The sequence below is a fragment of the Halichoerus grypus genome, chromosome 11, assembly GCF_964656455.1.
Source record: "Halichoerus grypus chromosome 11, mHalGry1.hap1.1, whole genome shotgun sequence".
Lineage (NCBI taxonomy): Eukaryota > Metazoa > Chordata > Mammalia > Carnivora > Phocidae > Halichoerus > Halichoerus grypus.
This window is the reverse complement of record NC_135722.1, coordinates 49,071,665-49,096,668: the sequence shown is the minus strand read 5'-3', so window position 1 is coordinate 49,096,668 and position 25,004 is coordinate 49,071,665. Positions and strand designations below refer to the sequence as shown.

Genomic DNA, 25,004 nt, shown 5'->3' with positions numbered 1-25,004 from the left:
CCCTCTATTTTGGCCCAAGCAGACTCCCCTGCACTTGACCAGACTGCCCATGGAGTCCCTTTAAGCATTAACCACTGCTGTTGGTCGCCAACCGCCCCAAGGCCTATTTTCCCCTTTCACAAACAGATCTTTCAGCATTAAGGCTTCTTTTCAAAGAAACAAAACCATCCCCTGCTTATCAAAATCACTGTGGGTCAATCATTCAATTCATTCGTTCGTTCGTTCGTTCGTTCGTTCATTCCTATCACACACCTTTATTGAACTCTACTATGTGCTGGGCCCTGGGCTAGATGTTGGGGACACAGCAGTGAATAAAACAGTCAGAATCCCTGTCCTTGTGGAACTTACCTCCAAATGGGAGACACGGATGTTAGATAAACTACACAGTTACTTATTTAATAAACAGTATGATGCAAAGGAATGGGTCTAGCATACATCTAGGCCTGTGCTATATGCTCTGGGTGATTATAAAAGAAGTGGGTAAGACATAAGTATACTGTCAAAGAGTTAAATCTAGGTGGAGAGCCAACCTAGAGCTCCTGCTAGGGGAAGGAGAAGGTTGGAGAAATCTTGCACTCTAAATAAAGTCCTTGAGAGTATCTCAAGGGCTCCTGATGACTGAAAAAAATGAAATGTGGGTAAAGGAGCCCAGGAAAGAGGGCCAAGTCAGGGCTGGGATGCTAAACTAGCACCAACAGGCCAAACAAGAAAGCAAACTAAGTTTAGGAAATGTAGCCTCAGAGAGCTGCTGGTAGTACCGGCTGGGTGGGGAGAGAGGCAAAAAGGGAAGGCAGGGTTTCTTAGAGTCAGGGTAAGAGGCGTGCAGGCTTCCCTCATCTGTTCAGTCAGTCTGCACCAATCAATGTCTGGCATTGTGCTGGGCACTAGGGATACAACAACTAACAGAAAAGTTTAATGGGGAAAATACACACACAACACAATAATTGCTATAAAATATATGCATGAGGCTCAGTGGTGACCCACTACTAAGCTTATCCCTATAATAATGTCACCCTCACTAATTCGGGAGGAAAAGGGGTTGTGTCACAGCCAGTACTCAGGAATTGCTTCTCCAAAGCCTGTGCCACACACACAGTGGCCAGGAGTGGGCAGATTGCTAACACACCAAGAGGCATGCCAATTTCAAGTCATCCTATTGCACTGAGATGTAATAGTTATTTTTACCACCGACTTTCACTTCCTGCAAAAATCCTGACCAGGTTTAGATAAAATTGGGTTTAACCTTTGAGAGTGTGTATGAATATGGATGTCATCCATCACACGTGGTGGGTGGAGAAAAGATTGAGAATGGCTGATGCACATGGCTGAAAATGAGTCCAGTTCCTTAGACCAGGGAGACAGCTGAGTGGGAGGCCAGAGGGAAGGAGCAGCAAGTATGAATCAGGGTTTTGTGTCCTGGAGGCATCCAGTGACATCAGGAGACCTCTCCCATGTGAAGGAATGGAGGGGCCCAGACCTCGCAGGTCTGGAACTGGCAGGAGAGAAAGCCTCTCTTTCCAGGTGCCTGGAAAGCTTCGTGGCAGAGCAGTGTCTCCTGACTATGGGATCCACATGCTGTCCCTGGAAATCTGACTGGTGGTGAACTATTTCTGTTTTCTATTTTCTCTTCCTCTCTCTTCCTCAGAAAAACGCTCAGAAATGCCAGCTATATTTGTACTTTCTCCAATGAATATGTATTGCCTGCATAATTTTTTAAAAAATATTTATTAAAAGTCATATAAAGAAAAGACTCTCAAATGATAACGCTAGTTGAGCTCTAACTCAGAAGAATTAAAGCAAGTTTTGCTACATTCCCAGAAGACTTGTAAAAAAAAAAAAAAAAAATGAGCGGTTCAACCCCAGTGAGGAGTTGGGGGTAGGGGTGGGCGAGCAGCTGGTTTTTAGGTCAGAAAACTCCGAGGTTGCAGGGAGGGTGGGACAGGGAAGTCAGGGTCCTTAGCTAGCTCCCTACCCTCATGGCCACAGCATTCTTGCAGAACACCCCTCTGCCAGACCTCCCCGAGGTTCCACGATGGTTTGTCCCCATGAAGAAAGCTGTTTCCATTACAGACAGATAATGGTGGCTGGAGAGACACGAGGGAGACTCTCCAGCTCTAGGCCTCAAAAGCCTTGCAAATTCAGAGGGAAGCCAGGAGAGTCTCGTGAACAGGAAATGCCACCCAAATGTGTGGCATCTCTTCCTTCCATCTCTGTCAGTCCATACCTGCGAGAACAAGTTCACACTCCACCTCCCCTGTGGAATTTTCCCTGACACTTTTGGCCACCATGGACCTCTCCTTCCTGGGGTTGGTTATCTTTAATTATCAAGATTAAGCACCCTTCTGTCCTTCCTCTTTTGGAAACTATCTGCTATATACTCTGCCTGTTTATTCATTGGGGCCTCAGTGTATTCTTTTAAAGGAAATTTATGGAAGTTCTTGTGGCAGCTGACTGCGAATATTTCCCTAGTTTGTTTGCTTTTTTATTTGGGTTGCCTTTTTTTTTTTTTAAACATGCAAAAGTTTAAAATACTTCTTTAGTCAAGTCAGTTAACCTTCCCCTTGCTATCTGCTTCTGTTGCTTCTTTTTGCTATATGGAAATCTACTTCCTTCCAGAGATGTGATAAATAGTTTAGTGTTTCCAAGGTTTTTAAAGCTCCTCAGTTCATCTGGAAAATTCTTGGTATACAATGTGAGGAGAAGATGTTAATTGTTTTTTCTTTGATGGTAGCCAGTTTTCCCAGACCATGTACAGAATAAATCTGTTCCTTTACCAGTAATTCCTGATTCCACCTTTATCGTCTATTGAACCCATGTGTATCTGGGCCATCTTTTTTCCAGGCAAAGTCTTCAGTTCCAAGCAACCACTATTTTGACACTTGACGGTACATTCTGTCTTTCTCTCTGTTAACTACCCTTGAAATTGTTTAAAGAAAGAAATCACATATTTTCCTTCCAATTTTTCACTCAACAAATATTGGTTAAATGTCGACTATGGGCCAGGCACTTGCTGGGTGCTGGAAACCGAGTGGAGAATAAGACAGGCACGGTTTCTGCCATCGCTGTTCTCACAATCAAATACACAATGATGATGAAGTGTGGAAAGTGTTTAGCGGCACCACGTGTATCTTAGAGGTGATGGAGGAAAGGCACAGAGAAGGCCCCCGGAGGCTTCCTCCAGACACCCGGGAGGTGAGCAGCACCAGTAAAAGAGGAGGAGGCTGGCAGAATCTGGGATGTGATGCGACCTGGGCTAGACCACCCCCACTAGAACCTTGGCCCCAGCTCCTAGAGGAAAAGGAAGAGGTGAAGACAGGAAATTGATGACTCTAGCTGGCTGTCCTGAGCTGGAGGGGGGTAAGGGGGAAGAGTTCCAGCTCTGTGCAGGTGTCATGACAACATTTCCATGTGGTTCTCATTTCGTTCTCAGAACCCTCCCGGAGGTTGCAGTATTTACCCCACTGCCTACATGGGGAGACAAATGCTCCAAGTGTTTACATTACACACCTGCTGGGGGCCCAGATCCCAACATGTTCAGGATGAAGGGAGGCCCTGAAGCACGGGTACAGCCACATTGTCCTGGTGTCTTCCTTCCTCGGGGGAAACACTGCCATCCCCGGACCTTTGTGCTTCCTGTTCTGTCATACGATCCTACACCTAAGTCGTCCCTACACTGTGCAGACTGACCACAGTCCATGGACTGGCAGGGGCCTGGGTCAGACCCTGGAATCTCTGGGCCCATACCCATTGTTGTCTTTTCAAGTCCTACGTTCTCCACCCAGACACACTTAGAGCTCAGTGAGCACACACGTAGTCCTCAGCACCTGCTGCTTGTTGCAAGTATTTACACTGACGCTTCAGTGCGATGCACACAAATGCAGAACTGCAGCCTTACCGGCTGTCTTCTGGGACTGCTTTCCCAAAAGCTTCCCATTCCCACCATGGTTCTAAGCAGGCCATGCCCAAGGCCCACCGTATGGCTACCATCTTCCTTCGCACCCTGTGCTCTAACTTCACGCTAGTTGCCTCCTACCCTCTCACTCCCTTGCTGTCCTGCTGTAAATAGAGTCACTATTCTTCCTACCAGTGCTACTCAAGGTGTGGCCTGTGGACCAGTGCCAGGCCACAAATTCTTTGTGCCAGTCCACGATGAGATAAGTTCATAAATCAAGAGTAAGTGCTTAGAAACTTGTATAGCAATTTGACAGAATGATTACGTGATATGAATCCAATAATAAGAAGTGCGCTAAATGCAGTTGGTAGTGCACTGGCTTGGATCCTGAAACAGAAAAAGGACATTAGCAGGAAAACTGCTAAAATCTGAAGAGTCCATAATTTAGTTAATTGTATTACACTGATATTAATTTGTTACTTTTGACAAGTGTACCTTGTTTATCTAAGATGGTGATGTTAGGGGAAGCTGGTCGCTGGCCATATAGCATCTCTGCTCTCTTGGCAACTTTTCTGAAAATCTAAAATCATTCCAAAATGAAACTTGTATTTTTTAAAATATGGGCTTATGTTTTGTATGTTTTTTCTTCAATTTCATTTTTTGAGCAATTTAACTGCATTTTACAAAAGTGTCAGTCTGCAATGGATCCAAAATGTAAATTTTAAAAATAAAACTGGTCTTTCCCCACAGATAGCTGGAAGAGAATTGCTTTATCTGTATCTCCTATGTCACCATGATCATTATGGATGCTGATCATGAATACTTGCTAAAGGCACCTGGGTATCTCAGTCGGCTAAGCGTCTGCCTTCGGCTCAGGCCATGATCCCAGGGTCCTGGGATCGAACCCCACATTGGGCTCCCTGCTCAGTAGGGAGTCTGCTTCTCTCTCTGCCTGTGCCCCTCTCCCCCACTCATGCTCTCTCTCTTGCTTGCTCTCTCTCTGTGTCAAGTAAATAGATAAAATCTTAAAAAAATAAAATAAAATAAAATAAAATAAATGAATACTTGCTGATAATGGCCAACTCACAGGTGCAAGTTTGTGGACCCGTTACTGCACACTGTGGATATAGTCAGAGCCCAGGGCTCTGTATCACTCAAATTCAGGCCCATCTCAGGGCTCAGTCACATACCCAGTACTGTCACAGCTCAGGGCCAAGCATGGGCTGTGACAGGACCCTGGGAAGTACTGACAGCACAGGCTCTGGGTTGCTGACAGGGTCCTAGGATATTCCTTTATTCAAAGGATGACAAGCCCTGCTCTGTGACTGTATCTGAGGTACAACAAAGCCCTGACATGTGACATGGTTCTGGAATGTGACCGGGCCCTGGGATGTGTGGTATCGATGAGTGCTGGGCTGTGACAAGTTCTGGCTATGGCAAGGAACAGACTCCAATTCTCTCTGGGTTTCACAGCGCGCCGGATGTTCTGTGAAACAAGAGCTCTAATGTTCAGGGTGGATCCTAGTTTGTCTTGGATCTGTGGACTGGGACAGCTGAACCAACCCAGAGATGAAAGTGCATCTGGGTGTGTTAGGCCAGATTTCGGGTTCTTGTTCTGTGCTCCAGAACTACTGAGCAAGCCTGTCCTGGTTCCTGGGGTATGGAACAGACACAGGACTCCTAACCCACAGCACAGAATTCTCCGCTTCCAGGGGAGAGGCCTGGGGCCATCACCCCAGGGAGTTTGGTTGGAGTCCACCTAATGCCCCCCCTACCCTCCAGGCCTTGCAGCTCCCAAAGCTGGTGGAGGCTCCGCTGAGCCTGTCTCAGCTGAGCTTCACCCCCAAGGACTGCTCACCAGCTGCCCCTCTCAGAGTCCAGGCTGCATGGGGCCACAGTGCCATCTGCTGGCTGTTGTGAGCCATGCTGGTCAGACCCAGAACATGCAGTGTGCTGGGCGGACTGAGGGCACAGGGAAGCCCTCCCCAGGCACCTCAGCTCAGGATTAATGGAGTGGCCTCCCCCTCAAGAACCCAGCTACCAAGGCCCTCACTAAGACTGCAGTGATCAGAGGACCCTGCTCATGTCCCTTACTGGCCATGGCCCCCAGGTCCCAGGGATCAAGCCCCTCACTCAGCCCCTAATTCCAGTCCCCAGTAACCAGGACCTTTCACTCAGGTCCCATCATGACCAGAAACTTTCACTTGGGCTTCAATGACCAGAACCCCTCACTCAGGTCCCACAGTGACAGGGCCTCTCACTTAGGCCCAATGACCTGGCCTTACATTCAGGCCACTCAATGACCAGGACCTATAGCTTATGACTCCTAGAAACCAGGGCCCCTCAGTGACCTGGAGCGCCTTATTCAGGACCCTCTGCACCTCAGTAACTAGAGACCCTTACTCAGAGCCCAGTGGGCATATGGAGTGGCATTTTGGGGAGCTCTTGCCTCCCCAAAAGCCAGGCAAGTCCCATCTGGTTCCCCCATCTATCTTCCTCCTTCCCTCCAGTATCCAAAACAGAGGCTTCTGGTCCCCAGGACTTTCCATCTTTTTTTGCCGTTGCTCCTGGCCCCTGCTTCAGATGGGGCCACAGCTGTGCCCTGGTCTCATGAGGAAATTGGGCTCTGCAGGGGGAATTAATCCCATCCCAGGAACTCTGGCCTGAGAAGACTAGATTCCATAGCACGGCAGCCTACCCATACCACCTGGAGCTCACTTCTGCTGGCCCCCCAACACCAGGCCACACACGTACGTGTCACCTCACACACACACACAGACCCGCCACAGACAAGGCCTCCGTCACATCATGGTCCTGCCATACAAAGGCTGAATGCTCCTCAGACCCAACATCCCACCAGGCCCGACACCCACCCCAGGCCCTGGTGCTGACTCTTCCATTCTCCCTTTCTTCCAGACCCCAGCATGAGTCAGGCCCTTCCCTCCCTGGTCTTTATCCCACTCAAGTTCATCTATTCATTCAAACAAGCACTAAATGAGCCTTTACATGTGTTGGGAATCACCTAAACGGGGGCTTGGGGGCTTGCATGCAGCGTACAGCAGCACAGAAGGGGCATTCGGGTGAGATGCGGAGGATGAATAGGAATCTGCCAGAGGGTCAAAGGATGGGAAGGTATTTGAAAAAGGAACTGATGCATACAATGCCCAGAGGGCCAGGCCGTTGAGAGAACTCCATACCCATCTGGCAGGGCACAACATGAAAAGCAGGCAAGGAGGGAGGGAGAAGACAGACTTGGACAGAGTCGGCTATGGAAAGTAGACTATGAGGTTGAGGGCAAGGGTGGATGTGGGGAAACCGGTTAGGATTAACTTGAAGCCATCTACACAACAGATGACACGGCTTTGGCTAAGACAGTAGCTGCAGAGGTGATAAGCAGCAGCAGGATTTAGGATAGATTTCAGAGGAGAAATAGATGTGACTTGGTGATGAATAAAATTTAGAGATAAGAGAGTTGAATGCCAAAGTCTCTAGTACAAATAATTACGTAGATTGAGGCACCTAATCCCTAGCTGGGAAGACTGGAGCAGTATCAGATTCAGGAAGAAAGATCCCAAATTCCATTTTAGAGATAGTTAAGTTAGAGATACCTGCGCTCAGAGGTTGGGACTGGAGATATAAATCTGGAACTCATCAACACATAAGAAGTATGTGAGGCTGTGGGTGTGGACAAGATCACTGGGCTCTCAGGAGAAGCAGGGATGCCTGGTTCTGGGTCAAGCTGACCCAAAAAAGTTCCCAGAATAGCCAGCAGATCTTCCTTATCACTTTATAGACAGCTAGATTCCCCTTATCTTATTTTTTCCCCCTTGGTCAGAAGTGAATCTCTGCATTCCAGCAAGGCCTTTAGACTCCTATAAGCAAGGCCCCTGCTCTGACCCCATCACTTGGATCAAAGTTTTCTGTGTCCTGTGGTGCCTGGGACTGGCTGGGGCCAGCAGTGCTGCTGGTGGGTCTGGGTCCGGACTCATGTGGCCATGGTCCCTATTTCCTCCCTTCAGAAGAAGCAAGCACAGGATTTTTGTAAAAGGGGATCTTGGAGGATGGAAGATCTTTCTAGGTATGTTCCAAAACTCATAACCCATAAAAGAAAAGATCAAAATTTTAACAACAGAAAATTGAGATTCTGCATTGAAAAAAAACTACCATGAAAGAAAAGACAAACTGGAAAAAAACTGATACTCGTATTAGGGACAAATGCCTAATTTCTCTAATATGGAAAAAACTCCTAGAAATCAATCATAATAATACCAACAGAATAATAATCCAACAGAAAAAATGGGCAAAGGAAAGGGTTCCGATAAAAGAATATACGGATGGCCCTAAATATGAAATGATCACCTTTACTTATGAAAAGAAAAAGCACAAACTAAAACAACTCTGAAATATCATTTTTTATCTGATCCTATTAGCAAATATAATGCTTTGCTAGGTGAAATTGTTAGGAGACAGGCAATCCTAGTATTTATTTTTATATGCACAGAAGATCTCTGGAAAGACACCAAAGAAACTGGTAATAATGTTTGCCTCTGGGAAGGGGAGCTAATGGGGACAGGAGATAGGGATGGGACACAGATTTGTTTTCATTTTATGTTCTTTTGTACCTTTTGAATTTTGAACCATGCAAATGTGTCACCTTTTTAAAAATTTTTAATAAAGTTCTTCTAATCAATAAAAGGATATAAATTGAAATAAATGAATGTGCTTATTGCCTGAGCCCAAATCTATGTCTTCAACCTTGCTTGGAATGTGCTGTCCCTCTGCTTGGCCCATCCAAATCCTATACAAACTGTAGGACCCAGTTCAGGTACTAGGTTCCTCTGGAGCCTTTCTTGATCACCTTAGCCCTCTCTCCCTTCCCTGAAGAGTCACCTTCTACAATCTGAGTCAAGTAAATACAGGTGGTAAGAGAACACCAAACTAAAAATTAGAATGCTTGAATTCTTATCTAAGCTCTAGCACTAAGTCATTCAACAATTCCACACAGTCTCTGAGCTTGTATGGGTGAAGAAGGTGAGCACTGAGCAGGTGAGAGAATGCAAGGAGGGAATGTCAAGGTAATTTTAATTAGCCCTGGCACTGAAGGGTTACACATTGCAACAGAGGCTACCGTGCTGTGCAAGATCCCTGTTCTCCTCTCCTTCTCTGGCCCACAGAATCCCCGGGCCTCCTCCTTGCCCCACTTCCTGCCAAGGGAATCCGAGCAGTAGCAGCAGGTACTACTTCAGGCCCAGGGCTTCATGGAAACCGCCTCCAAGCCTGGATCACCTGTCTCTCTCTCTTCCCACCCCCACCCGCACCCCGACCTGCTGCCTGGATTTCAACATCCAGGCAATTCCAGGAGTCATGAGCTGAAGGTGACAGGACCTCTGTGTCTACCTGTGTGCCCCTCACTGCTCTTTCACCACAGACCCACACTGGACAGTGACAAGAGCCACAGGTAAATCCATTTTGGGTTAAGTCGCTGATATTTTAGGACTGTTTCTTGAAGCAGCTAATGTTACTTATCCTGACCGATACATAAGTATGGAAATAGAAAAATAGTCCTATAAATCCAATATTGTCCCACAGTATTAACTGTGTTTCCCTAATCAATTGGCTTTTGTGCTGTCCATAGCACAACTTTCTCATTTTCCTCAAATCACCAACTTCGCATCCACACTCTTCATGCATGCTTTCATACTACAGTGGTACGGATCTGTCTGGCCAAGGACAGAAAACCAAAGCTCCATTCGTAAGCTAAGGAAGCAGACCACCTCCTTAGTCATTTATTGCAACTCCAGCTATCTTCTTACCCAGCCAAGGACCAGAAAAAAGACCCTTTTTGTTTGCTTGTGTTAACGTTACTCATTATGTTCTTGATAGACACTGGAATGCCACACGCATTTCCCACTTTTTCAAGGATGTCCAGTCCCTGCGGCACACTTGCTCAGAGGTTTACATGGCATCCTGGTATCTATAGCTTTTCCTAAATTGGAGGAAAGCTTGACATTTTATAGGCCTGTCTCTAGCTGGCAAGACTTTCACAATGGAATGTGGACAGAGAGAGGCATGCATTGGAATTTTGAGAGCATGGCCTGGAAGCAAGTCCCAAGTCTTGATTCTACTGATCAGTCATTTAATCTCTCGAAGCCTCAGTTTCTTGGAAACTGAGGATGACAACAGTACCTGTCTCAGGGTCATTTGTCATAATTTGATTAAATTCTCTACTTCCTGGCTTCCTCCTCCCTTTCTTAGCTGCTAAGATACTAAAGCCCAGCTCCAGAATCTGATTTTACTCCCCACTCCCTCCAGACTGTGTGCATTACATTCTGACTGCAGTAAAAGAAAATAAGAATTTGAATATTTTCAATCCAAAGAAATGGTGAGAGGGACAAAAAGATTTCAACATAAAGGATACGACAGGCTTGGCAAGTTCTAGAAGGTCACCTGCCCTGCCCATACTGTACATCTGCACAGGACTTGGAAAGCAGCCAATTTTCCAGTGAGGTGGGACCTACAGACCTCAGCCCCAGTGATTTCCATGCATCTTTGAGGAGTTGAAGTGTCTACTTTAGCACATAAAAGTTAAAGCAGGAGGCTTGCTTTTGGCTAGAGCTCTGCAGCAGATAAAAAGCAAAAGAAAGTCCATTATTGGCTACTGGTAACACTGCATACAGTGTCAGAAGGGAGGAATAGATAAGAGATATTTTTAAGAGGAAAGCGCTAAAAAAAAAAAAAGAAAACTGTTGCAGAAAATAATATACTTGCCTTGCCTCTTGGCTTGGATTTAAGCAAGGCAAGAAAGATAAGGGAAATAACAAGGTTCTGAGCCAGGCAGGCAGGAGGCCCAGTTATGGGATATGTCCTTATGTTAGACAATGACTTCACATACTTTTAGGTGATCAAGGCTGAAATTAGCTGCCTTGGTTAAGAGGAAGCTCCCTCTCCCACCCCCACCAAGGGCAAAGTGCAAGTATATTACAGGTTGCTTATGCCAGAGTTGAGTGTTGTAAGGGGAAAGAGCATAAAGCCAAGAAGAGCAAAGGGCAATACTGGGAACTGAGTGTCACAGATAGGATCTAGAGTTTTTGATGCTATTTGAAGCTAAGAGCAGAACCATGATTTTGCTTATCAGCCCAGATGACTTGCCTTGCATCTTGAACTCTCCACTGATGCTAGGCTGGGTTAGCAGGTAGCTTGTAAAACCAAGGTCCTTAATCCCTCAATAATACCAGATAATGGGTGAAGAGCACATGTCACCTTGTCACCTCGTGTTTGCAGCATCCCCAGGAAGTCAACGTTGCAAGGGACTGAGAAGGAACAGAAGGGTTGAGGGAGGTGGGAAAGAACAGCCAAAACTGAGGTGTCCGAGAAGCAGAGAAGATAGAGTAATCAAATATGTACAGATCCAGAAGAGAAAGACTGAACAGTGTCCACTAGATCTATTCATGTGGAGGTCATAAGTGCCTCAGCTGTTCTGGTAGATTGGTGGGGTCAAGATGAGATGGGAGGGTTTTGAAGGACAAACAGGTGAGGAAGTGGAGACAGCACATGTGGAGAGCTCTTTCGAGATGCTGCTCCCTAAGAAAGCAGAGAAATTGGGACAGTTGGAGGTCAGGTTAGGTCAGGAGAGGGGATTACATTTGTTTTGTCTTGCTTATGTTTGCTTCATTTTTAAAGAGGGAGTGTCAGTTTGATTTTCAAGTTGAATGGGAGAGGTTGAAGATGCCAAAGAGGTAGACTACGCTGAGACTGTCAATGTCCTCCAATAGCCTTTCTCCTATATTCCATGGCAGTTGAATCTCCGAACTTCATCCGGGTATAGGGCCTCCTGATGGTGTGGGGCAGGCTGCTCAGCCACTTGATGGTGACCCTGGCATAACAGCTCCTCCGGTCTGACCTTCTCCTCCAGACTCCCAGCCCACCTCTTACCACCAAGTCCTCACTACCAGAGGTCCCAAAGGTCCTCTTCTAGTTTCTCCAGGGCAAGAAGGGGGGAATTACATTATCTGCTTTGTTCTGTTCTCTATTGCCGTACTGACACAAAGTCTATGTCTTGATTCCCCTTTCCTTTTCATTCTCAAAAACTTATTTGAAAAGAAACATACATACCAGCTACCAACACACCACTCTTAACGTTCTTACTATTACAACAATCCTAATTTTCCTTGAAATAATACGGCTATTCTCACAGTCTAGAGCAGGGCTCAGCAAACATTTCCTGTAAAAGGCCAGATGGCAAACACTTTGGGTTTGAGGGTCAGAGGGTTTCTGTGGCGACGACTCAAGCTCTACCATTCTGGGGGAACAGCAGCTACACAGAACAGATAAATAAGGGTGGCTGTGTTCCAATAAAACTTTATGGATACTAAAATTTGAATTTCCTGTAATTTTCATATGTCCTGATATACCATTCTTCCGTTGGTTTTTAATCATTTAAAAATGTAAAAACCATTCTTAGCTCGTAGACTGTCCGCCCCCCCCCAAAAAAAAGGCAACAGGTCAGATGTGCCCACCCCAATCTAGACCTGGAACATGCAGAAAGGGGAAAAAAACAGGCACACAAAAATATTCCAAGGTATCTTATGGTAGTGGAATACTGTTCTGATTTTAAGTCTTAAAGTAGGAGGAGCTGCTTATCACTTCCTTAAGTTTTCATGGAGGGGAAGGATTCTGCTCCATTCTCCAGGAGAAAACTCTACTGGAAGAATACTTCTGGTCTCTTTTCTCCTCTCACTGAACAAGTAATTCAGATGCTGAGATGAGGCAAAGTATTGCCAAACCACAGCCCACTCTCCTGGCTCCTGCTCTCTCGTAGGACCTGAAGGCCAACACGGAGCACACGGTTCCCCTACTTCGGTTCTCCAGTCAGACCTAGATTCTCCTTCTAGGACAGCAGGGCATGCGCGTCGCAGGCGGTGCATAACCCAATCCACTCAGGTGCAAGGATAAAACATTAGATAATTAGAGCTGTTATTTATTTTTATTTCATTCTCAAATTTATATTTTAATAAGTTGCTAAAGAAAAACAGTCTGACTGTAAATTTGTTACCTAATTTGTAAATGAGGGACATCCTCATTTGAGGATGAGTGCTCAAAAATCATTTATTCATAGGGATTTGTAAATAAAAAGTTTGGATATTATTATTTGAGAGACAGTAATGAAACTGTGTTGCGCTCCTCTCCCAGGTAGATGGGCCAGGTGCCAGGTTATGATCCTGGATGAGGACCCATCCCAGAGTCTAAATCTAGCGGAAAGGTCTCGCTCTGGCCTCAGGCCCAAGCATCCTTCTCCAGTACAGTACCAGGTTGAAGCAGATGGTGCCCCTCAATCCTCATATGCCTCTGGGCATTTACCCTCCATTCAGAATCCAGTGAGGAGCCCATGTGATTCACTGGCTCCCTGGAACTCTCCAGAAGTTAGCTCTCTGCCCGTTGATATGAAAAAGATACTTTGCTAAGCAAAAGAAACAATGTACTGTTTTCTCCTTTGTGTATTTTGCACGACAGCCTATAAATACAGATGTAATGGATTTACTTAGTGAACCGAATTCAGTGAAGCACAAATACTCCTCAGCTTTCCTTCCGAACACAGCGTTCACACATGCTACACCGAAACCCCTTCTCACACCACCCCGCCCATGATGTCTCGAGCTAATCCCACAGATGGACAGAAAAACGGTTTCAAGTTGATCATTACAACTAAGCTCACGTCTGTGTATTAAAATGATTCAGTCCTACCTAAATCAAAACAGAAACGTTTCCAATTCAAAATGTCCCTCACCAGCCCTGTACTTCCAGCTCAGGCTAGCTCTGTGGCTTGGGAACTTGTACTAATAAAAGGAGATGTGAACAGTACTTTCATTTCCCATCCACCGTCCTTCACCTCCGGCAACTGGCTCCTCCGGGGTCCACATGGGGTGTCTGGGTGTGAGTTTATATGTGTGGCCCTGGCCTGTTGGAACTGAGCTCTGGAGAGTATAGAGGTATAAAGGTGTCTCATTTGCCTCTCTCCTGGGGACATGTGTGGATCTCAGAGGCCCTGTAGGGATATGGACGATGTACGGTTCCCTGACCTGGGGGCTGGGGAAGAGTGGGCAGGAAGGGGTATGCACCCTCCAGCTAATCTCCTGAGTCCCCATCTCCTCAGTTCCTCTCCACTGAAGTATACTCCATAGTCTCTTATTGCCAGTACCAAGGACCCCCTTGGACAAGGTTCCTTCACGTTCAGCTCTCTTCTTTCATCTTCACTTGACTTAGACACATCATACTCTGAGCACATGGACTACCCCACTGCTGCCTTCTCTCCTCGCTCTAACACTGAGGGCTACTCCAGCCGGCCTCCACCTGAAACTTAGACAGGTGGCAAGGAAGCAACAGAGCCCATGTCACATATGAAGCTCTTCCAAGAACTGTCTCACCATACTTTGCTCTGGTAGCTACACTGGGATTGTGTTGGGTACACGTTTCTGCAACTTCCCAGGCCTTTCTCCCCAAGAAAGATACCAAATTCCCAAGCACTCTTAGTGGTTTTCTTAGCAGCGTACCCCCAGGCCCCCCAAACATTTACACAAACATACACACACTTAGAAAAATCATAGCACTTGCCCCTATGCTTTAAATGTCATAGACTTTGGGGCGCCTGGGTGGCTCAGTCGTTAAGCATCTGCCTTCGGCTCAGGTCATGATCCCAGGGTCCTGGGATCGAGCCCCTCATCGGGCTCCCTGCTCAGTGGGAAGCCTGCTTCTCCCTCTCCTACTCCCCCTGCTTGTGTCCCCTCTCTCACTGTGTCTCTGTCAAATAAATAAATTGAAAAAAAAATCTTTAAATGTCATAGAATCTTTAGACTTCTTTTATATAGACCGAAGGTGGATGTTAGGATGAGAGTCAAAGGTCTGTTCAGCCAACTTTTTTTTTAAGTAGACTCCACACCCACCATGGAGTACAACGTGGGGCTTGCACCCACAACCATGAGATCAAGACCCGAGCTGTGATCAAGAGTTGGACACTTAACTGACTGAGCCACCCAGATGTCCCTATTCAGCCAACTTTTAAGTAATGCTTTGGGTATCTGTATATATTATCTAACCTTAGAGCTTTGGTCAAAATATTGAGGCATCAGAAGTCCCATTCAACATTCTATTATACACACACACACACGCACACACACACTATAATAGAAACATTCTAAAAACACAAAAAAAGAAGTTATGTTTCTCTCCAGAGAAAGGCTCAGGAGTTTGGGGGCAGGAAGAAGCATTCTCTATTAAAGCATACCCTTTAGGGGTGTCTGGGTGGCTCAGTCAGTGGGCATCTGACTTCTGCTAACTTCGACTCAGGTCGTGATCTCTGGGTCCTGGGACTAAGCCTGCACTGGGCTCGCCGCTGAGTAGGGAGCCTGCTTCTCCCTCTCCCTCTGCCCCTCCCCCTGCTCGTGCCCTCTCTCTCAAATAAATAAAATCTTAAAAAAAAAAAAAAAAAGAAAACATACCCTTTAAGTACTTGAAAAAAAATTTTAACATATGCACACACTACTTTTCTGGTTTTAAGAAAACCAGCTTTTAGGGGCACCTGGGTGGCTCAGTCGTTAAGCGTCTGCCTTCGGCTCAGGTCATGGTCCCAGGGTCCTGGGATCGAGCCCCGCATCGGGCTCCCTGCTCAGTGGGAAGCACGCTTCTCCTTCTCCCACTCCCCCTGCTTGTGTTCCCTCTCTCGCTGTGTCTCTCTCTGTCAAATAAATAAATAAAATCTTTAAAAAAATAAATAAATAAAACACTTTATTGGGGTGTGGCCCTCACAGTGATGTAACAGAACAGTGTGGGTGTTATTACTCACATAAAGCAAAGCAAGGGCTTTGTTAAAGCAACTTAGACAAGTTGATTTCAAGCAAGGGTTAAAGTTTTATTTCAAACTTCCCCTCAAGGAACCTAAGCTTCCAAGAAACACAGTTGAAAAGATTTCTTTGGCGGAATGATGTTTTACAAGAAAACCACTCCTTTCTCTTTGAACAAATAAACAGTGACAGTGAGCCTTTACCATGCCCCAGGCACCATGCCAGGGAATGGGGATAAAATGGAGACACTGAGTCTTGCCCCACAGCCCGAGCCCCATCACTCGTGGCGCCTCAGTGGAGAAACCACTGAGTGAGTGTCTAGTGTTGGGTGCCGGATGAGTGTGCTCTAGGTGGAGCACAGGGAGGGCGCCCTGTGTGTGCTGGACTGGCTAAACTGAAACTTGACAGACAAGAAGTCAGGCAGAGGGGGAAGGAAGCAGGTCACCAGGGCCTGCGTGACCTCGATTCCTGACAGATCACCTGACTTTGCAATCCTGCTTTCTGTCCCCCTCCTACCCGTACCGTCAGCATCAGAGGAAGCTATAGCCCTTTCCCTGTGCCAGTCCAACTCTTAACATGCGCACTCCATTTCCTATCAGCTAAACCAGAAAGAAACCTTGGTGTCTTTAATTCAAGTGTTCCCTCTGTTCATCTGTTTACTTACAGATCTGAGGTGGCCCCTTGGCAGGTATTAAGAGCCCTTCAAGGTGGTTCTATGGATGTTGCTTTTCTTGTACCTCTTCTATCTATTTCCCCTGCTGAACACCATCCTTCTTCAATCCCACCTTTCAGAATTCATCTCTAACCTCACCCATTACCAGCTGATCTCTGGCTCTCCTCACTAAAGCTCCATAGCCTATCAGGACAAACTCTAATAAAATCCTTTAATGACTCAGTTGCCCAGATTTGCAAACAAACTCTTCAAGACCTAGGCCCTGCCTACCTCCCTGCATCTCTTCTCACAACTAGCCTTCACTTAAACTTTTGGAAATTTCCCCTTTTGCATAGTGCTTCATGCCTTTGGCCCTTTGCTTACTCTCACTTCTAATTTATTCAAGCAACCAATCTTAAGAAGGCACTGGCAGATATTGTGGTAAGTACTGGGGACACAATGGGAGCAAAACCAGACATGGTCCCCACCTTCATGAAGTCTACAGTCTACTGGAAGGCAGGCATTAATTAAATAAGCACATAAACAAACACAAAATTATAACTGCAATTAGAACTATGGTGGAGGATGAAGAAGGAGGAGGAGGAGGGGGAGAGGAGGAGGAAAGGAAGGCGAGGAGGGGGAAAGGAGAAGGAGGAAGAGAAAGAGGGGAAGGGGAAAGAGGAAGAAAAAGAAAAAACAGATCAGGGAAAGCATCCCCAAGGAAATCAGAATTGAGCTAAAGGATGAGTAGCAGCTAATTAAGTGAAAGGAGAGGGAAGATATTTTTAGGTAGAAGGAACAGCAGGTGCAAAGGCCCTGAGAAAGCCGGGAGCATGTTGTACAGGCTCTGAAAGAACATTAGTGCATCTCAAGCAGTGAAAACGAAGGAGAAACCCCTTCCCAATCTTGTCCTTCAGGCAAATACTAACTCATATTTCAAGACTGGCCTCCTGCAAAAATTTTTCTCTCGTCCCCATCAACCCTTACTCTCAGGTCAGCAGGAATCAACCACTTCTTCCTTTGACCCCTACAGTACCAAGTAAACATGTCACCAAAAGCCCTTTCTTGTAGGTTTATGCTTCATGTCTGTTTCTTCCCACAGGTCCATGAGCTGTCTGAGGGAAGTGCTGGTGCACGGTCATCTCTGTGTTTCAGGGTCTCTAGCACAACACCTGGCACAGAATAGACTTCTAAGTGTGAATGGCTGGATGGATGGATAAATGAACAAAATTAATAACAAATGCACCCATTCCTTTGGGGATTAACACTAAACTCTGATGTAATCCTCCTCCTCAGGTGCTAGTGCCAGTCTCCAGCCTCAGCCTTGCACACGCTCCAACTCCCTCCCAGGGTTTGAGTGGTCATACTGTCTTCTTCCTCAGTTCCCAAATTTGCCAGCCCTTCCCTGCCACACGACTGTATATGCAGTTCCCTCTGCGGGGGCATTAGTCTCACCCCACCTGGGCACTGTTCAGGCCTAGTGTAGACATAACTCACTTCCTGGGGAACCTGCATGAAGGCCCTCAGCTCCAGCTGACATGCCTCCCCTCTGCTCCCACAACTCCCCGTACATCCCTCATGGAAGCTCCCATTGGACTGATTAGAATTGCTCAGTTACTAGTATAACAATAGAGGGAAGTTTCTAAATCATATTTCTCTTAGATGCAGAATCTCTCTCTCTGCCCTCTGAAGGGAATTGTTGTTACTGAAAGAATCCTTTCATAAGGAATTTCGGGTGGGGAGAGTGAGGCTGCATGAATAACAGTAGATGACTATAGGGCTTTTCTAGGGACGCTGAATTCTGTGAGGCTTTTGTTTAGACAAATCAGTGTGTGTGTGTGTGTGTGTGTGTGTGTGTGTTGAGCGAATAAATGTATGACTGCCTGGCAATAAAAGGAGCCAAGTCACCGTCTGTTAAGTCAATGCTCCGCACATCTTCCATGGGTGATTAAGGGAGGTGAGTCAGGGAAAGGCTTTTTTCAAAGTTTCCCACATTCTTTCCTTTGGCCTTCACCTCACCACAGTGAGTTCCTCTCCCCTGGCAATGGACCCTATGAATGGGGAGTGGGGAGCCGGGAGTCCTGGGAGCTGGAACTCATTAAATCAGTGATGGTCAATACAGATGGGAGATGCAGTTTAAAAGGAGGGCATCAGATACTCAACACTTCCTCCACACTACATAGTGCTCTGAGCACCCTGGATCTCGCCAAATCCTCACAACAACCTTGTACCATTATTATCTCTGTGTCATCTGGGAAGAAATCGAAGCTCAGAAAGTGATGTGTTTTGTCTAGGTCACACAACCAGTGAGCGGCAGAGCCAGGATTCTAATGCAGGAGACTGAATCTGAAGCCCATCCCCTTAGCCACTGTCCCTGCCAATGAGGGTTTTGGACACACTGTTGGAATTCCGTCAGAAGACTCCATTTCTTCAGCGCCCATGCCCTTAAATTCATCAATTCCTAGGTCTCTGGTACTCCCTAAAAAATCCACAAGAGGGGGACCTCTTTCTATCAGTTCTAGGCTGCTGTGGGAAATTATGGATTTAATTAGCAGTTTCACAGGCAGCCGGAGAGTTGGCTGGTTACCTGTGGAGAGAATTTGAACAGGTTTCTTGACACAATGGAGCATACCCTAAGTGGGTACCTGATCCAATTAGCCCAAACTAATTAGGAAGTTCTCTGTCCCAACCAGGCAGCCCATATTATCCCTCTGCCGATCACTCTCCAAGCCTGGCACCCAATTTGCTTTGGAAGCAGGAGCTGTGTGAGCTTAGATCTTTAAACACTAGGCTCCTCTCCCCTTCCCCAAGTTTTACCCATCATCTAGTAGCCTGGGAGCCTCCAAAATAGGTTTCAGAGGTTCTAAAATCCAGAGAACATAAGAAAGAATAAAGTTGCTTTTGCCACTCTCACTCCTAGCCCCACAGAGCTCTGCTCTTAATAACTCTTAGGCCAGAGGATGTCCGAATTGTATCTATGCCCTTTCTTAAGGATCCTGGGAACAGGAGTGCAGTGGACACTGCTATGGGTCACCCAGTTTCCCCCTTAGGAATGAAAGACAGTCTCCGAGCTGCCAGGGGTGCTGCTGGAATATGGCCCTCAATGACGTGCCCACCCAGGAGCCTCCACCTAGGAAATCCACCTCACCCAAGGTCATACCCTCTTCCTGAGGCATCCTACGACTGATCAGTTTGGGAGGGAACAAAGGTCCAGTCCCCTTGATTCAGCCTAGAACACTTCTGAAAGGTCATCGCAGCTTCAGAACTCACTGTAGGGTCAGCTGAGGCCTCTGCAGAGACGGCACCAAGGTTCATCCTCTGCCTCTGCCCAATTCTACTTGCTTCCTTCCCTTCACAGGTGGCGATCCTGAGAGTACTCCCTAATAAACCTCAGGCAAGTTCATCTCCATCTTAGGGTCTGCTATTGGGTCACCCAACCTGTAGAAGTTGGTGCCAGGATGCTCCAAGAAAGCAGATGGTAAGATGGGATTTTGGAGCTGGATCCCTCGCCACCCAGCCAACCAGGATGCCAGCACCGGTTAGGTGGAGTTCGAGAGTCCCCGGTGAACTGGGATGGTATCCCTGACACTGGCTGGCTCAGGCCATCAGGCTTTTGAGAAACATGAGGGAAGTCGTAACTACAAGAATAAGGGAATTGAGTGTAGTTAAGCTCAAGTGATGCTCTAGAAAAAAGTAATGAAAAGTTTAAAATAATTAATCAGCAATTAAAAGCATGGAAAAAGTGATGGCCTGCCCCAAGTGTGGCAGAAACGCCATCACTGACAGGAAGGATAAAAAGGCTCAGAAAGTGGGTGTCAAGAATGGGTATATTATATGAGGTTGGAAAAATCATGAAATAACTGTGTTCCGTGGGATACACAATTTTCCAAAGAAATAAGGAATGTTTAGTAAGAGGGGCACCAGCATCACTAAGAAAGTCCATAATGGCTCCCCTATACAGGCCAAGGCTGATGGTAGGAAACACCACTGCTGAGCTAGGCTCGCTGACAGCAATAGAAATGATAGGACTTCCCACCCAAAATAGAGGCTAGGGGGCAGCATATAATCATTAGAAACCCATTACCATAGGCCCAATAGTGTGGGCTCCCACTTACCAAAGCTGATATAGGTTTCTGACACATGCCAAATGTCTAACCTGCTAGCAGCAAAAACAGAAGCCAAATCTCCAATACGGCACCATACCTTGAAGAGACCAACTAGCCTCTTAATGGCAAGTTGACGACACTGGGTTCCTTCTGCTCCAAAAGGTGAAGCAATTTGTTTTGTCAGGAATAAATACATATTTCATGCATGGTTTTGCCTTTACTGCCCACTGAGACTCAACCATCACCATGCTCCAAGAGCTTACAGTGTCTGAACAACAGGCATGGGATCCCATCACATCAGACCAAGGACCCGGTCTTTAGCAAAGGAGGTGTAAAGTGAGCACATGACTAGGAGACCCACTGGTCACATTACATATCACATCACCCAGAAACCGCCAGCCTGATACAGTGATAGAATGGGCTGGTGAAGGCACAGCAAAAGCATAAACTTGAAAGTGACACCTACAGAAGACAGGGTGCCATCTTCCAGCATGCAATGTCCACTTTAAAATAGCAACCTTCATATAGTGCTGTGTGCCCAACAGATAGAACTCATGAGTCCAGAAACAAGGAAGGAAGCAGGAATGGCCTTCTTACCATTACTCCTGCAATCCACCTGGGGAATTTTGCACTTCCTGCCCCTACAACTCTAGGCTCCACAGGTTTAGAGACCTTGATTCCCAAAGGGAAAATGTGTCCAACAGGAGACAGAGTGTGGCTGCCACCCAGGAACTTGGGGCTCCTTGTGTGAAGGAACCAGCAGGCAAAAAGAGGCATCACTATCTTGGCCATAGAGTGGATCCTGGTTACAAGAACAGAAGAGGCAGGGCAGCTGCTACACAAAGGAGATGTAGGCTGTCCTGATACCAGCTACAGTAGCTGTAATTCTTCCCACTAGCTTTCATTTTCTAAGCTTCCATCATGAAGGGAAACTCACCAGAATGTTGAAGGAGCTGCTCCTAGACCTTATATGAAGAAATGGATCCAAGTGGCACACGAGGCGGACAGACTATGATGGACAGTGTCATTGTTGACTGGTCTCCCTTCAGGAACGAAGGACTCATTCTCCCAGGTGTTAGGAGTGCTCTCAATAGAAAGCCTTCAGCCATCAGCTATCAGCCCCCTACAGGTCTATGCTACCCCCTAGTTTCCCCAATGAAGCAAGCCCCCTCTCGCCATTTCCGTACAATTCTGAAGGGTCATGCCAGCTTCAGAACTCCATAGGGAGATCTCTACTGAGACAGCATCAAAGTTCAACTTGTCCCTCTGCCCAATCCTGCTACATTTCCCTTCCTTCCACAACTGTAGATTCCAAGAGCACTTCCTAAGAAATCTCTTGTACGTTCATCTCTGTCTCAGAATCTAATTCCTGAAGAACAATGTCATCCATGTCAGGAGAAGAGGGGCTTCTGATCACCTACCCAGAAGGATAAGGGTGTGTGATATGCAGCAATGATGGTGCCACCAAAAGCAACTATATGAAACACTGTTAGAAAGGGAACTGGGCAAATGAGCAAGGAGGGAGTGAGCAAGAAAGATGTTGTGAAGGAGATGGGATGTGAGCAAAGGAAAGGACCTCCTGGGATAAGGTCTTGGAGAACAGATGGAATCTGGGCCCTAAGAGTCATCAATGTCCTCTTACATAGGAAGGACAGAGACTGAGAGCAGTAACAGTTAAGGAGAAATGGGGCCATCTGAAGTCCCCTTCTTAATAACCATCTAAAGATATCCATCCCGCTGTCCATCAAGATGGACCTTGACCGTCCCCTTTGTGTCTCCCCATTCTCTAGTTAATCTAATGTTTTTATTAGTATCTATAAGACCCATATGGGGAAACTTAGACAACAAATTTGATTAAGACTTCTTGGACTGTTGCTTGATTTTGCGGCAAAAAAGTTACATGGAGGGCCCATGCAGAAGTGGCCTGCTTAACCACAGTGTTTACCATGACCTGGGTAATAGGCATATTCAATGGGTGAGTATAAAGCCAGGGTCATCATAAAGCCAGTCCCACATGGCTTGCATATGAAGCAGATCACCTGCTTGATGTAAGGCATTCCACTTGGCATTTATAGGGATTGTTTATAGTCTCCCTTGTCAGGGTAAACAGACCTCACAGTGGCTTTTATCCAATCCAGCAGGCTAGCCGTTTCCTCAGGAATAATCCTCTGTGTATCTGGATCATGTATAGCCATCTGGATTGTTCCACAGAAAGCTGTGGGTCCTGTAACAACCCAAACATGCTCTTCCATTCTGAAGCATATAAAAACAAAGATACTGCCCCTAAATTAGTCACACTCAGAGTCCATTTCAGGAAAGGTTCTTCAGAAAGTTGATGATACTAATCTACAAAATAAAACAACTCTCTCATATTATACCTCCTGATTTCAGTAGTTTCTTGGTTTTGTCTTCTTCCCATGTGGCCTATCTTCCTGTGACCAGAGTCTTAAAGGTACTCTGTTTTCTCCACATAATTTTTCCCTTTGGGGGTAGATCTGAGACTAGTGGTGAAAACTCAGACCAACAGAATCTGAGCTTGGTCCAGCATCAAGGTCTCACCCAGCACTCTCCCTTCCTTTCATTTTAGGTATTACAGGTAACAATAACCAAAAGATTATATAGTTTGCTTTTTTCATATTAGTTTCCATTGCCTTAAGCATCCAATTAATCAATTCCCCAGAAGCTGGATCTACCTCTAAATTCCATTGGTAAATTTTACCTCTAGTAATTGATTATAGCACAGCTGCTGTTCCATACTTTGGGTGACTATGTGGCCATGGCCACCCTGGAATCAAAGGTTCCTCATCCTCTCCTCCATTCTTTCATCCTCTTTTCCCAAACCACGTGTTTCCATGAGCTAGGGCCTGGCTAGCAAATCCTACTTCTTTTTTTTTTTTTTTTAAGCAAATCCTACTCCTGACACCACTTCTGGTGACACCACGCAATTCTTCAATTCTCCAAAACCAACTGGCTATACAACAACTCAATTAAATTCTGACACTACCTGGAGTTAACATCAGATCCCACAAATTAAAGGACTCAGTCCCAAAAGATTGCCCAGCTTCAGATGCCAGTTGCAAGCTCCAGGTTGCCACCGGTGCTTCTGATCAACCAGTTACAAATTCTGGGGTTCCATGACACTCTCGTCAGGTTTGATATTTTGCTGGAACAGCTCACAGAACTCAGAAAACGCCTTACCTACATTTATCAGTTTATTATAAAAGGTACAAGTCAGGAATAGCCAAATGGAAAAAATGCACAGGACAAGGCATAAAGGGGAGTGATGTCATGGAGCTGCCATGTGCTCTCCAGGTGTGCCCTGTCCTAGCAACTCAGTAAGTTCACCAACAGGAAACTCTCAAAGAGATAGAGAGCTCATTCTCCAGTCCTCCTCCCTTCCCTACAGGTTGAGGGTGGAGCTGAAATTTCTCACCCTCTAATCATTTTAAGTCACCAGCCCCATCCTGAGGCTATCTAGGGGGCCCACCAGAAGTCACCCCTCATTAGCATAAATTTAGGTGTGATTGAAAAGGACTTGTATAAATAACACGGAAATTTAAAAGATTTTAGGAGCTCTGTGCCAGGAACAAACAGGAACTGGAGACAAAGACCAAATATATTTCTTATTATACCACAGTTACTCTGAGATGATGAGGAAGAGTCACTTGAAAGAAATTCTCAAAGGAAAGAATTGACAGGACGTGGTAGTTCTGGGCCTCTTGGAGAAGAACGCTAGGAATTAAAGAGCTCACAGGTTTTAATTGCTGTTCTGCCACTTAACTTCCCCATGCTTCATTTTCCGCATCTGTAAAATGGAAGTAATAATAGTATCATACTTACTTCTTAGGATTGTTCCAATTGAAGATAGGATTATAAAGTGTCTGGATCCATGCGGGGAACATGTATAGAGCTCAATAAATGTTAGGTTTCACCATCGTGGATACACGGGGATGGAACACCCAAGTTCTAGTCCATGTTCCTGGCTCTCCTGGCTGCACGCTCTGTACCCCTCCTTAGTTCACCATCTCTGGGCGTTTCCTCATCTGTAAAGTGAATGTGTGGGTGTCCCCACGAGGTCAGGGTCCCTTCCTCAGGAAAAGTCTGCATCAAATGTGACTCAAAGATTCTCAGTCAGGGTAACTCAAGGGTGCTGGTGCGAGTGGCAGAACATGGGAGACGAAGGGGAGGCGCTCTCTGGCCAGAGGCAACACACTCGGCGACCTGCTTGGTCGTGCTCTCCCCCCGCCTCCCTTCCCGAGTGGGCGGCCGAGTGGAGAGCCAAGTAGGCCTGGCAGTTAGGAATTTAGTCCAAGTTTGGAGAGAGGAGGCGCCTAGGAGCCCCGGCGAGCCTTTCACCTGCCGCACCAGATTGGCTTCACAACAGGTGGGTGGGAGGCTGCAGCGCCCTTCCGCTGTTCAGACCGCATCGACCTTCCCTCCTCCCAGCGGCCCGCGCAGGCGCAGGCGGGGCGGGGGCGGGGGCGGGGCGGGGGCGGGGGCGGGGGCGGGGCGGGGGCGGG

At 46.5% G+C, this 25,004-nt stretch overlaps 1 long non-coding RNA gene across 1 annotated transcript in view; it reads right to left on the bottom strand.

Annotated features, from left to right (window-relative positions):
- The window catches only part of LOC118538092 (uncharacterized), a 100,084-nt gene extending 75,146 nt beyond the window's left edge, over positions 1–24,938 (bottom strand). The window contains exon 1 of the long non-coding RNA XR_013442448.1: positions 24,325–24,938. This is a non-coding gene — a long non-coding RNA (uncharacterized LOC118538092). The remainder of the gene's footprint in view (positions 1–24,324) is intronic.
- Positions 24,939–25,004: the final 66 nt, after the last annotated feature.